The sequence below is a fragment of the Calidris pugnax genome, unplaced genomic scaffold (genome assembly GCF_001431845.1).
Source record: "Calidris pugnax isolate Ruff unplaced genomic scaffold, ASM143184v1 scaffold18, whole genome shotgun sequence".
Lineage (NCBI taxonomy): Eukaryota > Metazoa > Chordata > Aves > Charadriiformes > Scolopacidae > Calidris > Calidris pugnax.
The window spans coordinates 10,626,606-10,643,746 of NW_015090812.1; the positions used below are offsets into that span (position 1 = coordinate 10,626,606).

The 17,141-nt window shown below is 41.6% G+C and overlaps 1 protein-coding gene across 18 annotated transcripts in view; it reads right to left on the reverse strand.

The window, feature by feature from the left end:
* Positions 1 to 7,258, reverse strand: part of PTPRF (protein tyrosine phosphatase, receptor type, F) — a 378,493-nt gene extending 371,235 nt beyond the window's left edge. For all 18 annotated transcript variants that reach the window (XM_014939286.1, XM_014939284.1, XM_014939281.1 and 15 more), the window contains exon 1: positions 7,240 to 7,258. The gene's annotated coding sequence lies outside the window, so the exon portion shown is untranslated. The remainder of the gene's footprint in view (positions 1 to 7,239) is intronic.
* Between the last annotated feature and the right edge of the window lie 9,883 nt (positions 7,259 to 17,141).

Below are 17,141 nucleotides of genomic sequence, written 5' to 3' on the forward strand. Positions count from 1 at the left end.
GGGTTTAATATTTTTCCTAGAACTTTTTTTTTTTTTTTTTTTTTTTTTTTTCCAAGCTTAAAAAAAAAAAAAAAAAAAAAAAAAAAAAAAAAAAAAAAGACTCTCCACCAGGCACAAACCTCTCCCAGGCTTCCACCTGACAAGCATGCTACCACACATCTCTTGAGAACACCATTTCACAGAGACGTAGTACAACCAAAGTCATACCCCACCAGTGAAAATGTGAGAACACCTTTAAACACATGCAGTGGGAATTAAGGACAAGACGAGGAGCAGAGACCCACACAGAGAGTCCTGGCAGGCTGATAACTACCGCCAGGCAAACTGTCACCAAGCTGAACAAAAAGCCAGTTTCTTCCATGCACTCCAGGAGAAAAAGGGACCAAAGACCATTAAACACATTTGGAAAACATCCAGAACAGTACAATGATCCTGAAAGAACAAAGATCTCATCAGAAATCCATTCAAATCTGCCCTCAGCAAAACGCAGGTAAAGGTTTGGATTTAATTGTTATTTCTGGCAGTTTACCAAGGAATAAAATAAAGACGGCTATCAGGCAACATGGAAAAAATAACTGTATTGCAAATCACTCACCACGAGCCAGTTCCCCGGATGACAAAATGAGCCAGGGCAAATCTCAGGTAAAAAATCAAGTTAAGGACCCATGACTGATGCCTGAGCACACCATGACTCCAGGCCATGTGTCCCCCCCCATAAAAAAAAAGTAACTCCCAAAAGGGTGGCTGTGGGAGAAGTTTAGGGAGAAATTTCTCCTCAAAAGTCACAGTGTAACCCACTCCTTTCACTGAATAGTGAAAGCTTTTGTGACTATGACCAAAATAATTTTTAAAAAATGTGCCTCAATATTTTTTTATTTTTCACCACACTGAACATATTTCCATTTATCTAGCCTGTTTTACCTTCCTTAATATCCACAATCCTAACACGTGCACCTCAAGAGCTACACAGAACGTGCTACTTTTCTACAGTCATCTTCTATCACCAGCCCTGCCTGTATCCATACTGACATTTTCAAAATCCATCATGAAAGTTATGTATGTTTCTCCCATAATAGAACATTTTCCTCCATAAACCACATACTAATGGAATTAATCTTTAAAGGAGAAATAAGATTAGGATTTCAAACAACATTTTAGTAAAGATTTTAAAAGCTAGGCCACCAGAAAAAGAAGTTGAGAAAAATAAGTGAATTATTTAATAGCATCACTCCGGAAGGAGCTTTAGTGCATAACTATACTGAATAGAGAAGCTATTAATGATCTTCAGCTAGTTAGACACACTGAATTAGCACTGATTTAAAAATGAATTGTAAAGCTTTGTGAAAAAAAACCAAAATCTAAGTTTGTGAGAATCTAAAACACTATGGAAGTGTTGAAAAGTAGGCCACAGATATCCCTATTTACACAGCCTTGCAAAAGTAGGGAAATTTTCTAGTCCTGTATAAAGTACTGCTGACCTGACCGTACTAAAATGATAATGGAAAAAAAGTCTACATGACATTTTGCTGGCCTGTCCATGAAAGAAAAATTATTTTGACATGTAGCACTAGATAGAAGCAGTAGAGCAAATCCCTTCTGAAATAGGTAAGGTAGAAAGATCTACCTAGAAAGATGAAGATATTTGCAGAATAGTTGGAAGTCATTAATATTGTATTATATTTTTTTAAAGTAAACACATTTTTTCCATCATTCTTGAGTGATAGTTCTCTTGGAAGAATTCAAACACAAATCTCTATCCTCCACTATTATTGCTCATAGGTGTCTATGACATTCACAATGTAACTCTCTTCAACAAAAAGCAGATCTCTTTTTCATTTTGTATAGTGGCCTTTTTTTCGCTGCCTATCCAATAAAAATAAAAAGCCCTGAGGATCAGAGGTTCTCACAGCCTTTCAAGGGGTCTGGTGTCAAAAGGAGGCATAAGGCACCATCCGTCGTTTTTCTTAAAACAAACGGGCACATTTGCAAACATTGTTCTTTTGCACACACTAAGAATGTGTTAAGAACTTGATCAGCATTTTATACACAAAAGCACAGATTCTAACAGAAAACAATCCACTTTCACAGAAGAACTAGCTTTTTTGCTATTCGCTGGGCAAGCAACATCTCCACGCTGTCACCCACAGACGCTCAGAGAGAAACTCTGCTCCAGATCCAATTCCCACCACTTTCCCCTTTCTCAAGTTGCTTTTGGAAAACACTTCCCAATCCTTCCCTCCACACAAAATGTGAGTAAATAACTCCTGCCCACCTGCACGCTTAGGTGCCCTCTTCACTCCAGAGCACCCCAGGGTCACCAGGGCTGGTAACGACGCCACTTCGGTGTTTCGGATGGCGAGGAGAGCCCCAGTCTCCACCACATCGTGGGAGGCAGGTCCACACCTACACCAGCAACAGTCTGGTTTTGCCAGGGAGGTTACCACCGCTGCAAAAGGGACTGCTCATGCCTGTTTGGCCACTGCTGCCATTTACCCAATGCTGGCATGGAGCCCAACCGGAGCACCATTTGTGATCTACCTAAGCTTGCTAAAAACTGTAAAAAAGTCAAAAAAAACAATCTAAATTTGATAGTTTATTTTGTTTTATTGAGCTGCACCCTTCCACAAGTTGCTTTAACAATCACCAAAGCCAGTGTAAGCAAGAGCAGACTGTGCAGCTGGGAGACGGGTGGGCTGTACCCAGAGACATCCCAGTTACCTCCCAGCTCCCTGCCTTCTCCTGGGCTGCGCAGTCCCACCGCCTTGGGCGTTCCTTGCACCCTGGAACTGCTTTAATCCACTAACCAGCAGCAAGCTGTTCAGCTCTCCCTCTCTCCCCCGAAGTTATTTTTCTGCTGCTCCCCGAAGTTATTTTTCTGCTGCTCCTGTGAAATGGCCCAACACCAAAATAGTGTAAGGTAAAGCCGCAGCAATTGGGAACGGGAAGGGGAAAGCAGCAACTCCCCCTTCTTGCTTTCAGCTTTTGCCAGCTGCAGCTTATCTATTCATTGCTCTTGCTCAAGAAAATAAGTTCCACAGAAAAGGCTTTACTGCAGAGGGCTTGCCCTATGTTAAGCAAAGCAGGGGCACAAAGTTCATGGAGTTCATGGCAAAGCACACGACACAAACATAAAAACGGATGTGCTGGGTGACACCACGGGTCCTGCCCCAATACCCTGTCTCCCAATACACAGTCAGTAAGCAGAGAGCTAGAGAAAAGCAAGAACAGGATGGGATGAGCACATCTGCATTTCTCCCAAGCACCTTTGTGGCCTTCAACACTTTCACTGGTAGGGATTTCCTTAGTCTGGCGTGATCTGTCCACTAAGTAGTTCCCAGAAGATCTTCTCCAGGAGTTTCGCAGGCTTCTCACCCCTGCCTGAAGAACCGCTTCCCCCTGCCAGGGTTTGAATCTGGTTCCCGCAAAGTTTAGTTGACCTTCCCTTGCTCTTACACCGGTAGATGAAATAGCCAAACCCTCTTTAAGCCACTCGTGATTTCACAGACCTCGGTCACATCCCTCTTCAACCACCCCTTTCCCAGTCATTTGTCACGTGGAAGCCATGTGACAATGACTCGTGCTGTGTTTCTCCACACTTCTTCCAGCTGCTCTATATTCTTCCCGAGATGAAAGGAAGGGGAGATGAAACAGTATTTAACACATGGACAAACCATGGATTTAGACATGGCATAATAATGCTCTGTATCTTATTCTTTACTCTTTTCATAGCATTTCATAAGATTTGATATGCTTTCTTTGATCACTACTAAGCACAGAGCTGATCGTTTGATGGAACTACTGTTGGTCTCAAGATCCCACCCTGAGCAGTGACAGTCAACCTGGAATCCATCACTTTGTACAAGAAGTTCAGATGGTTTCCTGCTTCCAAAGCAAATCATCCCACCTTTATCTACACCAAATGCAGATATCACACACTCTGCACTATCCTCTTAAGCAGTATCAGGGACCTAGAAAACACGTCACAAATTGAGTTAAAATCTGCAAGTTACGTGGATCACTGAAAGTGAGACAGCAATAACAAGAAATCCTGTATTTGGGACAAAAAGTTGCAGGAGCACTCGATTGCAGAGAGTTGAGCAGAACAGAGCAGTCCTACAAATAGACTACACACGTAACAAGGAGTTCCTTCGGGCTTTGATCTTTTAGCTATTTGAAACCACACAAAAGTTGAATGAAAAAGGTACAAGCTCCCAAAGGAGTCAGATTCCCCACTTCTCCGTGGCAAGCTTCTAAAGTTCCCTTTTTATGACCACCTTCACCAAAATAAATAAATCACTTCTAACTTCAAAAAAAAAAAAAGTAAACCGAGGCATTTCCACTCGATTCCTTTCATGTCTTTCCACCGCCTCGTCTAGAGTCACATGCTCAGTCCTGACCTTTCCAGATTCTCCTCTCTGCCACGCCACACTTATTCAGACTATCAAATTCATTTAGTGAAACCATCCTATCCTTTCACACTTGACTCTTTTCACAGGCAAGCAGTTCATTTTCATGCAGACCCACTTTTAACTTCAAAAGGTTGCTTTGTATCTCAGCTTCTGATGTCCCTTGTTTAAAACACTTTCAAATAAGGATCTGAAAAGCACTGTAGCTGGGAACTCTTGCCTCTTCGTCCCTCCTCGAAAAAGAAATAAATAAATAAAAATCCACTATTAAACAAAGGGAGAGGCCACGCATCCACCCAGGATTTCTGTAGCTTGTTAGCAGCTCTGATGGCTCGCCGGTGCAGAGCCAAGGTCACGGCCAGCGCTCGTCAAACTGAGCCTCCACAGCTGCTGGGCTGGTCTCCTGAGTTACCTTCACAGTGACACTTGCCTCTGCCTTAAACCTCCTCTGAAGTCATTCGTTGCCACTTACCCACACTGCAGCGTGGTTATAGCAAGGCAACCCTTCTGAGAAGGTCTCGCAGCAGCGGTGGGACAACCCGATGAACACCCAACAGCGACAGCACAACTGATACCGAACCATGAACTCTTTGGTCCATAAAAAGCACTTTTTACCTATTCACAGATGCTTTAGTGACCACGCAAAAATGACAAGACTGTATGCAAACTCATAAAGCAATTAGGTGAAAAGATACAGCAGCAAGCCTCTCAAACTTACACCTTTTAAACACAACTAGAAACTACGTCTGTGTCACAGCAAACTACCATAAAAACTAATGCAGTGGTTCTGTTAATCAAAACATTTTTCACTTTGAGGCCACAGATGCAGGAGAATACTTGTTCACAGCTCATTTCAGAATCAAAGTTTCAGAACCATTTTCGATTTAAAATATTTATAACTCAGTAATTTCAGGTGAGAGAAGCATACTGAGAAGAGCAGAACATTACACTAAATTTCTCATTAATTTTCCTGTGAAACCTTTGAGTCTCCAAAACCTGACTTTTAAGTTAATTATGCACAATTTGGACACTCCAAAGTCAGGAATTCAGGGCTCAATCCTGTCTGGTCACTCACAAAACCTGTATGATAAAAACACATTATAATCATGCTCTTTTCTTGCCAGAATAGACAAAAAAGGTACTATCAGCATTTTTAAAACCACATTTGAATCCCAAGAGAGAGGGTTTTTTTGTACTAGCTCTTTCTCCCGTAAAACTTACTAGCCATGTTTCTACTAGAACAGCTTCAGCAATGCATCCAGAAATGCTCTAAGTTAGAATCACAGCAGCTATTTCATCCTTATTTTTTTCAGATTTCGGCAAAGGTAGGAATTTTACCTAGTTGTAATACAGAGAGTTACCACAGATCTTCAGAAAAGGGGCAACACGGAGAGCTTTAGCATAAACAGCTGTTCCCCTTCCCTCAAATCTATATGGAAATACAACAATTGAAAGCATTGCAGGTTTTACATAAATTTTACTTTCTTACAGTAGACACCACATCAAAACCACAGCAGTTAAAAAGTCAAACAATTTTCCAGCTGGCTGCAACACCCATTGAAAAGCCGGTTCAAGATAAAACCACATCTTTTGTATTAAAATACCGGTCAAGCTGCTGACAAGGAGACAAATGAGTTTTTAAACCATTAGTGTACACTCGCATAAAATTAAAAACGATTCTATAGAAAGAAATTTGGATAACCGTGATATGCCTCTTCCAGCGCAATACTTCATTTTGGTTTTCTGAGAAGTTATTAAAATTGGACCATCTCAGCTTGCTGGAGTTTCATTTATTCATTATTGCAATGTACAGTTAATGCAGGAGATTAGATTCGGTTTTGACAAGTCTTTTACACTTCTCAGGGCAGCGCTGCTATTTCTGCTTAGGTTAACTTTATCTACCAGCTAACCTTTACGGTATTGACAACGGCAATTAACAGTTTTCTCCCTTGCCTCCCATCTCCCTCCCGCTGCAGGTGATGCTGTTGGAGCAACACGCATCCCCAGATACTCCCGGGAGCCTGCTTCACCGACCCCCCCAAGAAGCACCAGCCGTGTCTCCCCCAGCCCATCTCCCTTTCCAGACCACACAAAGATTGGCAAAAGCAGCAAAATAGAGTAAACTGCAAACGGAGGCGGCCATCACCTAATGAAACACGACTTAACGGAACTGCTGACTGTCCAAATATTTAACTGCTCTCGAATGCTGCGGGTCAGGTGGGTTAATCAAATAAACTCGCATATCCGGAGGGATTGCCCATTATTTGTGTTTTCTTTAAGTCCTTACCTGACTTTAGGCTCTGAAAAACTACCGAGTTCTGAACATTATTTGCATAGAAAAAAAAAAAAACAACAAAGCAGACATCACAGTTCTCCATCATGAGCTGAAAACATGGGAGAGTTCTTCCAAAAGAAATATTTTTGCTGAATAACATGACAACTCTCTTCAGCACACAAAAGGCAGCACGCGCTGATGGGAATTGACAACACCTACACCAGGTACCTGGAAATATAACCCATGTCACAGCACATAACCACGCTCTAAGTGGGAACCTAACACACACTGCCTCTCTCAGACTTAACCATTAAAAATTACCAGAGCTAGAAAACACCCATACAGATGGGAAAAGTAGATGCAAAGTGTTTTCAATGTACAACAATGGAAATGAATATAAATCTAGGATTAAAATATAGCTTAGTTTCACCGATTTCTAATAGCATTTGTCTCCATTCAACAAGAATTTATGCACCATTTCAACCTGATAAGAATTTAATTCTAGGTAATAAAGCTTTACAAATTGAATTCAAAGGAAAAAAAAAAAAAAAAACCTACCAGCATTTCCCAATTATTTCCAGAGCTCCACAACTACAGATTTCAACTGAAGGAACAGGGAAAGCTGCCACTACAAAAGCAGAGCTGACATACGACCCCTGGATACAGTGGCACCAGCAGACAGCTATAACAAAAATCAATATTAATTCCGCACACTTCTGTTTTGAAAATAAAGCAATGAAATTCCCTCATGCTCACCTGCCAAAGGGACACAACTCAGACCAACTTCATCAGAGAGGATTTTTAAAGTCTTTCTAGAGGCATGTAATGGATTCCAAGACTGAACGTGCACTGAATGTTCAGTGAACCAAATAATTTTTAATAGATTCCTCAGGGGAGTTTATTTTATATTTTTAAATCACTCTGAGACCTTGGAATGACAACCTGATTCAGAGGAAAAGAAAGGCTAGTGTTCATGGGGTGGGGTATTGTGTTTCTTCCAGCATTTTCTGAAAGAGGAACAGTCGTGTCCACTATAATTTCTCACGTCTTCATTTCTACAAACCTCAGACTTCTAAAATCACTTTTGAAAACACACGTTGAGCAATATTAAAGTTCATCCTTGCAGACATACTACATCAGCAATTACAGAAAGTTGATCTCACAAAAATTTAGGAGTAATTAAAAGCCGGACCGAGGCAGCTCAACTCCTTCAGCTGCGGGTGCAGAAGGGTAGGCACAGGCAGCGTTAACAAAACGTTAACAAAACCGTCAGGCCCGGATTCAAAAACTCAAAGTAGCATAAATTAGATCAGTTTGTAGATTTCAGATTAGCCTCCCTCTCCCCCACCAAACCGATGCCCACCTGACAACAAGGCCCCTAGGAGGTGACAGCAGATTCGGCACGAGGAGCAACCGTCCCTTCGAAGAGGAAATTTTTCCAGCTGTACGATTAAGCACGCAGGAAAACAAGACGAGGAGCCTCCAGCGCTGCCGTCGTTAGCATGATTTCAGCAGGATTAGGCAGAGCACGATGGAGGAAAAGCCTCAGACAATGAGTCCTTTCATACATCAGAAACAAAACCTACCATTAATCACACCAGCGATTCAGTTTCTTCCACTAATTCCTAATCAGACATCAACAAATAAAGCGAAACACTTATTCTTGTTTTAATTCTATGAAACAAACACAAGTGAATGGAAGCGCTCAGCCTGCACTGCAAAAATGCTGTCGCCCCTCCGCCTCCTGAAGAACGGGGAGCTGCGAGATGCACGAAGGGTTGGGAAAGGAGCTCTTCCATTAAGCCCGTCCACGGAGTAGTCCGGAGCAGAAGATTTAGAGGAGCGCTGCATTAACGAGCGAGAGAAACTTCAAAGCCAAGAGACGAACTCAGTCGAAACCCTCCTCCGTACAAAAGAGACCTTGAACCACAGTCATTAGAAAAAACATCTGGTGCGCCGCTTTGATTTTCAACATTAGTCATTGGACAGAAACAAAACATTTTTATTTTTTTTTCCTCCCCAAAGCAGCAAATAATTGCAAATCCACTTCTACATATAACCTATCATTTATCACCTCATCAGTGACTGCTTGAGTCTGATGGAATTAAACACTCAAGTCAGGCAGTTTTTGTTAAAAGCAATAATTACATTGTTACTAGAATATACAATTAGGTAATAAAAAACAAAAACAAATCTGCCTAGCAATATTTTTTATGCACTCTCACAGAAATATTACCAGACTGGAAACAGGCAACGTTATAATAATAAAACAAAAATCCACTTCCACCGAAGTATAGCTACTTCTAATTTAAAACTTCACCCACAGGCAAAAATACATAAATGATTAGCATTATAGTGTTTATTTTAATTACACTGTGCAACAAGAATCCAAGAGGCTGTTAACTCACTTCAGATACGAGGAAAGCCAGTATCTGAGAGCTCATCCTCCATTTATAACCTACACAGTTGCGTCAGCCTATCACCTGAAACCAGAACATCTGCATTTCTCATAATATTCAAAAGCAACTTACAATGGAGGTATCAGCTCAAAGAAAACAAAAAGAAAAAAGAAAATCAGAAGGTCAGGAGATCCCTCACCTGCTCCTTCTAGACAATGTTTAAGAGCATCAAAAATCAACTCGTCTTCAAAGCACAACTCTTCAAAGTTTAATAATGAAAAAAAAATACGTCTCTTTAATTCAAACTTACATTTACAAACGCTTTCCAGCAACATAACTGCTGTGCAATGTATTCTTTAACACCGTGTAATTCATGGTGCCTGCCCTGAACACCTAATGATCTAAGCAAACAAAATACAATTCACAATTTCTAGTGTATTAAAGACACATTTTATCACAGTCAAGTTGCTGATCCCAGTAATTCCATGCAAGTCATTTTAAGGCATCTCTCCTCTATTTTAAGGCCATCTATCTAGATGGGTTTGGCCAATGAAGAAGCCTTTGATCACTCTTTAGTAAAACATCATTCTTAAAAGATGTCCAGTTTTCTGACACGGGGGTGGGGGAATCAGTGTAAGAGCACGACAGCCTGCTGCCACATAACCATCAGCACTTCTTATCATTAATTATGCTCCTTATTCCTTCTACAGACATAAGCAAGAGACTGGCACGGAGGTATTACAGCAGCATACTCTATTATGTTGCTGTTTACATAGGAAAAACTCCGGGTAACAAACATAGTAGGAGCCAAGCTCAATTCTCAGAAGCAGCAGCTCGCTCCTGTAGAGCTGCGGGAGTTTTCTCACCAAGGCAAACAGGTTACGCTCACGTTCATTTCCCCCACATACAGGTGAGAAAGAGATGCTCCTTGCCATCACGGCCTCGGCTGTGGACCCAGACAGCCAGGGAAATCAGCAGCCAAGAAAGAAAAACCAAGCACGATGCTCGCTGTCAGGAGATGGACATCTCTGTGCAAAGGAAGGTACGTGGCCACTCAAATGTGGGGGCAGCGAGAGCCCACGCTCACTTCCATCTCATCCGAAATCCAGCTACGAGTAACAGAAAGCTATGCTGTTGCAGTAACCGGAAAAAAAGCAGCTAAAATGATGGCCATGCTACAGGCTTCCACAAGCTCTCCCTCTCTTGACCTGTCTGGGTGAAGAGGTAGGACCTGGCACCTACAGACCTGTCCTAAAATGAACCCCCTGCAACAGGACCAACTGCAGGAAATTGGGCTAACGGAAGGACTACTCCAAAATGCCTTTTCTTGAGCCAAAAGACCCCAAACAGGTACTCTAGCCTATCACTACACCCAAAGCATAAAGTGTCTTTTTTTTTTTTTTTTTTTTTTTTTTTTTTTTTTTTTTTTTTTTTTTTTTTTTTTTACAGGCTCCAAAGATGTAGCAGAATCCAGAGAAAATTCAAACCAACAGGGGCAGCAACTCTGTCGGCAACAAACTTCCATCTCACAAGTATACTGAAAGTGACAAATTTTCCTTCAGAAGTTTGTAATTCTCCCATCGCGTCAAGAAGCAGAATTAAAGCAGTACCTCTACAACCTGCTGAAATACTTGCTTCCCTAGGTGTAATTCTTCAAGCCTGTGGTTATTAATTGGAACCTACCCATGAACGAGGCTAGGCTATAGTGAGGAGACAGTCAATATCTAATATGCATGTTCAAAAAAGCTCACTTCCTCCTCAGGTTAAATACAAGTTTATGAGTACTTCTCTTACCACATAATAACACTGAGATCAGAATACATAAGACTGTAAAGGAATTTTGGCGGTGCCCAAGAACAGTCTCAACAAAACCAATGAGAATATATATTACAAAATTATTTCCACACCTTCTAGCTCATAGGTTTAAGAGGCTAATTTTCATTGTTTATGGTAATTACATTTCGTATTTCACTGAACTTTGACATAGAAAATGTATTATTGGATTTTGCTTGCATCTTCTAGTCAATTTGTGTAATCTTGCAAATTCTGCATTACAAGTAGATAGAATACAATGGACGGTACATTCCTAAGTTACAAGTTTTTCCTTAAGAGAAGAGAATTATTATTGATTCTGCAATAACTAAACCTTTGATCAAATTTGGTGAAACCAATGTTACTTAATAAAACAGAAACAAACACAACTCCTCTGTATTTGAAGAAAACAGTAGTTTACAAAAAGGCAACAACACCATCCAAAAACAAGAGGTCATTTTTTTCTCCATTACCCCCATCTCATGTCTTCCAAGTACATAACACCTCAGCACCTTCTTAATGCATTGTGTCCAAAAGAATCCTTTTTACCACTTCTCTGGTTCTCCTTCAAGATAAAAGATCTGAAGCACAATATCTGTCAGATAAAAATATTTTTTTAAAATATATACCTCAAAATTCAAACACTAGACTAGCCTTTTTCATACTTCTCAGATCTAATTTACCTTCCCAAGTAATGATCCTATCAAATACATAGAATCATTTATGTTGGAAAAGACCTTTAATATCATAAAGTCCAAGTGCAAGCCTAACACCACCAAGTCCACCACTAAATTACATCCCAAAGCACCACACCTACGCGTCTTTTAAATACCTCCAGGGATGGTGGCTCAACTACGTGCCTGGGCAGCCTGTTCCAATGCTCGACAACCCTTTCAGTGAAGAGATTTTTCCTAATATCCAATCTAAACCTCCCCTGGTGTAACTTGAGGCTGTTTCCTCTCATCACCTGTTACCTGAGAAAGGAGACCAACCCCCACCTTGCCACCATAAGGTCCCCCCTCATCCTTTTCTCCAGGCTTAACAGGAGTTCCCTCAGCCATTCCTCCTAAGACTTGTGCTTGAGACCCTTTCACCAGCTTCATCGCCCTTCTTTGGTGCAGAAAATCAAACCTGTTGACACAACAATTACCAAAACTCCTCCAGAGAAACAGCCAGACAATCATTCCTCTTCCATCCCTACTCACAAAACCCTCTACAAAAATAATGGGTTTTCCAAAACACTATAAGACTTAATTTTGTGAGGAAATCTAACTGAAGAATCAAGTACCATCCCATGAATAACTTCCCACTCCTAAAGAGAGAAAAGCTATTACAAAGCTGAAGTGCCCGGCTGCCTTCAGCAGCAAGGATGACACACGAGAGAAGAATCCATAAACTGGAGGGATAAAAAAAGCAAGCGTCCTTTGTGGATCTCATAAAATAGAACAGATGTGATCCTTTGTATACATACACGCAATTCAGTGTCAAACACCTCACTTGCAGGAAAAAAAATAATAAGGAGATGCCTATGAAGTCAACAGATAAGTCCTCACCACGGTCATGCACATGCATGTTTTGTTTGGTTTCAAGCGATGGCGGGATTTCTAGCACTGCTTTTCAAAGTGCGATGCCACATGCCCAGCCTTCGCATTTTTCCTCTGTTCAATTTCATCTGACAACTCCGAACTGTAAACTTCTTGTGCCAACCTAAATAATTCCTCTCTTTCTCAGCAAGGCTGGAAGAAAGTACTTACCCATTTGCCAGCTGCAGCTGAAATTTTGTGCCAAGAAATAAACGTCTTTGGGGCAGGTTGTAAACTGGAAGCTTCTACGCCTGCCGAAGGGCAAGAATAAGAGTGGGACCACCCTACCCCTTCCCAGAGTAATGGTATTGCTGGATTTCAGCTACACAGTGGATTGCACTTAATGAAAGCATCCAAACCGAGCTACTTCTTCCGAGTACCGGGTATTAGGAGATGCTTTTGTCAACTTTGCTCTCAACCAGGCTTTTTATATACACTGCTTCCACACTCTGCTCCAAAAATATGAACTTATCTCTGTATTTTTTATCTTTAGAAAAGTTCTCAGATAATAAAGTCCTTGAAGGAGCAAGACCTGTTTCATCTTTTTCTTTTTTTTTCCCCCTGTACACTGTGTGCACACTGACATTAAATAGCAAGTGCTCCAGCTCCCCTTCCTTAGCCTCTTTTCACTGCCTGAGGAGACTTTGACCTTCCCACAGAGAGTAAAGACACTCGCAGGCGCTGGTCACCACAGCTCAGGAACAACACAAGGCAAAGACCAAGGAGGTGCACTACGTCTCCCCCACAGCTTGGAAAGACAACGACTAACACAGAGCAGAGGGGATAGGTTTTGCAGCAGAAAGAAGTATGGCACAATTAGAAATTGAAAGAAGAGGTTTTGAAGAGTTTGAAGTCCTGCACCTAGAGTTGAGCGGATAGCAAGTTCCTTAGCTTTGCAGGCTAGGTAGGCCTCCCCACGGGGGTTTCACCCAACACCCTGGCACCCACAGACACACGGGTGAGACACACAACGGAACAGCACAAGACCCTGATACCTCCACTACATCATCTTCCCTGTCCTCCTCCCAGCTCGCACAGGCTTCCCAGCTACAGGATGTTACTGCCTGTTTACACACGTCTTGGGGGTTTTTTGGGGGGGCCTCCAAAGCTCTATGTAGGTTCTCATAATAAATCACAATCACAAAACCAAAGGCACAGACAAAACCCACGTTGTTGCAGTGGAAAGCAGTCTTTTCCTCTTTAACCTACAATCATTGGCCCCTTTCCCATGCTGAATATCATCCCGTTTTCATTTTGGCAGTGACCTGAATTTTATATTCACAAAAATATTGCCAAAATTCTGAAATGCCACTTAGAAACTCAAGTAATACAAATATGTAAAGATGAATACATATACTGCTAAAAAAACAAGTTCCCTCTCCTATAGAAAAATAACAAATGCAAGTAAATGTACACAAATCAAAATGAGGTATATTAAAAGAAACAAATGTTTCAAGACACGCATCAGTACCATGAACTTGATTTTTAATATACAGAGTAGTTACATCTCTATCATCTTCACAAATAGAGCCAAGCAGCGCTTCTTCCCTTTGCTCATTAAAGCTCTACAACTGGTGCCTCCTGTATGCCCACATATACCATTTCATTAAGCTCACTTGACATTAGACGAAGAAAGAGTACAAGAAAATTGCATATTCCTTGCCTAAAGTAAACTTGTCATTTAAACCTTGTGTATAGATAGAATTTGATATAGCACTGGCACAGTGACTCATTCGTCAGTTTTAGAGTTTGTACGACATTATTCTTACATATGTTTTGCAATACTTTCCAGTTAGCTACCACCCCGTGTAATTATAAGTTTTTACTGGAAAGGAAGCATACATTTTGGATTCGATCACGGCACTGAGATCTGTAGAAACAAAGCTTACTTTTATGGCCAGATTTCAAGCAAAAGTAAATCTACGCAAGGAGCCCTCACAAATTGTGTGAAAGGTGGAAGTCAAGGCATTGCTTTTAAGGGAGAGTAAGCAATGATGGCGAACATCACAAATATTTCTCAATGAATTCTCCCAAACATAAACATAAGCAACTCACATGTCAGATTTCTTCCCAAGCCGTTTCTTAGCTACACAAGTTAAAACTGCATTCATTCACAACACTGTATAAAACATCCAGTAGCTATTAGGAGTGCTTTACTTGAAAATAATACCTGATTTCACATCCTTCTGTACTGGGGTGAGAAAACACATTAAAAGCTTTCCCTGCTACCTTACCTTCACCTTTTATTTTTAAGTTGTGTATCAGACCTGAGTAATTTAAGTCTCAACCCTGGCTTCTAAGGGACACTGGAAAAAGAAACACTGAAGGAGAAAGGTTTTTCCTGTTTAATAGTACTAAACAGGATGAGCTCTGACTCTCACCTCATGGCATTCAGCCCACTCCAGTGCTCTATAGGGAAGTTTGCAATTCTTCAGAAGGTGCAACTCCCATCTTTAACTTGCACAAAGTCACACGTGGCCTGCCTGGGTCGACCTCTTCAGCCAGCTTTGTTAAGCTGGTTGTTATTATTATCCCTTTCTACTATCTAAATTCAAATCAAAAGCATCTACTAAATCGTGGATCGCCTGCTGCCTGATAAAAAATGGAGAAAAAGGTACCCTTTGCATAAATAAAGTTTGCTGGTTAAAATTCAAGAACAGGCAGCAGCAACTGTGTGTTTTTTTCCTCCAAATTGCATATACTATGACCTACAAGAAACATTTTCTGCTTAAAAGTAATACTTAAATGGAGATCTATGGCTGAACGTTATCACAAGGATTGCACTTACTTGACAGTCTGCTATTAGCCAACTCCATTATCGCTATTTGCAGTTTTTAAATGTACAGATTCAGAAGTAACTGTACAAAGCCTCCATTACAAGTGGATTTATGGAAAGCCACAGCAATAATCATCCTCATTAAGCATATCTTCCCACAGCCCTGCATTATGTGGACACAAAGAGGAAAACATTTCTTCTCCGTTACCCACAAGCTTAGATCTTTCTCCTTATAATCACAAGCTTTGGCTGTCTTCTCTGCTTTTGCCAATGACAGTTATCTCACCTTCCCAAAAGCAGGACTTAGTTAAAAAAAAAAAAAAGAAAAGAAATTAAAAATACCTGCATACTTCTCAGCCCACAACCACATGCAGACACAATGTAGGACGGCTTCTACTTTCACTTTCCAGAAACTGACATTTTCACTGGCAACATGTATTAGAAGAAAGTGTTGTCTGTGGCTTCGACTATTTTGCTAATGGCCCCAACCAGTACTTGCCCAAGACATATTTATCAACACACACAAAGAAAAGGGCAGATGGCAATATTTGTAACTAAGCTGAATTATAAAAATCTCTTGAGCTGAAGTGGTGCATTAACTCTTTGGCCATAAGCTGTTTTAACCCCTTTGCATGTATGGTCATGCTGCATCCTATTTCAACGACCAGGACGCGTGCCAGTGACGTAGGCTAAGAAACTGGCACATTAAGATGGTCACTTAAAGGCAGAAGCTGAGAACTCAAATAACCCAGCACCGTCACCCACCACACACCCAGATCACAAACTGCCCGTTCTGCCATGCAGATTTGACTTCTCGCTTTTAAAGTTCAGACTGCTGATCCTGCACTTCGAGATACAGATATCTATTGCTCCTATGTCCTCAGCCCCACAGCGAACCATCACGGCAGAAATAATAAAATCAGGATTAAAGTACACTTGCTCCCTCCATAAAACCATTCTCGTGAGCCACAGATTTCCTGCATTAACGTTAGGAGCACAATGAACTTTATTTAAAAAACCTGTTTCAAAGCCACACTGGCAGGCTTCGAACAATCACCCAGTAACCAGACACGGAGGTAAGTCATTTGCAGCGCAGGACCTTCGTAATCTCAAATTAAATTTGTCATTTCTCTAACATTTACCTTGAAAAAACGAACAAAGGTGGTTATACAAGCAGCTCAAGGAAACTCTATTTGCTCACCGTCCCTGCTCAAGTTAGGTGCCTTCAGAGATCTCTAAACCAGCAAATATTCAACGTTAACTTACATTCGAAGCTTTTGATTATCCAGTTATCTTCAGACTAAATCACTTTTTATAGCTCAATTCTACACTTGACAAGAGAACGTTTTATTTGATACCGACAATACAGCTTCATTTGGTTACATCTGAAATAAACGCAAAACTACAACAAAACGCTTTAAAGCAGCTGCCCCAGTCAGTCTCCTGGAAACAGAGCACATCTTTTCCACGCACAAGAGGTCTGCGGGAACGGATCTTTGTTTTAACGGCAGGGAAATACTTTCTTTCATTAAATTTAATTTACGCCAGGTACTGGAACTGCTGGAAGTTGGGTCTTAAAAGCAGTTTTTCTGGGTGCCCAGAAAGGTAATCCCACCCGCTGGCAGAATTCGCCTTCAGCCTCGACTCCCGCTGGCCAGGGGCCACCCAGCGCTGCCCCACGCCAGCCCCGCACCCCCGGGTGTCCCACGAGGGATGGGGGGAACTGCGCGGACACCCCCACCCCCTCCCCGAGCACCCCCGAGGGCTTCCCGACCAGGCGGGCGGCCCAACAGGTTGCGGGGGCAGGAGATGGCCCCCGGGAGGCTGCAGCCGGGCTCCCCCGGGAGGGCGGGCGTGGGAGAAGGGGATGAACACCCCCCACACACACAC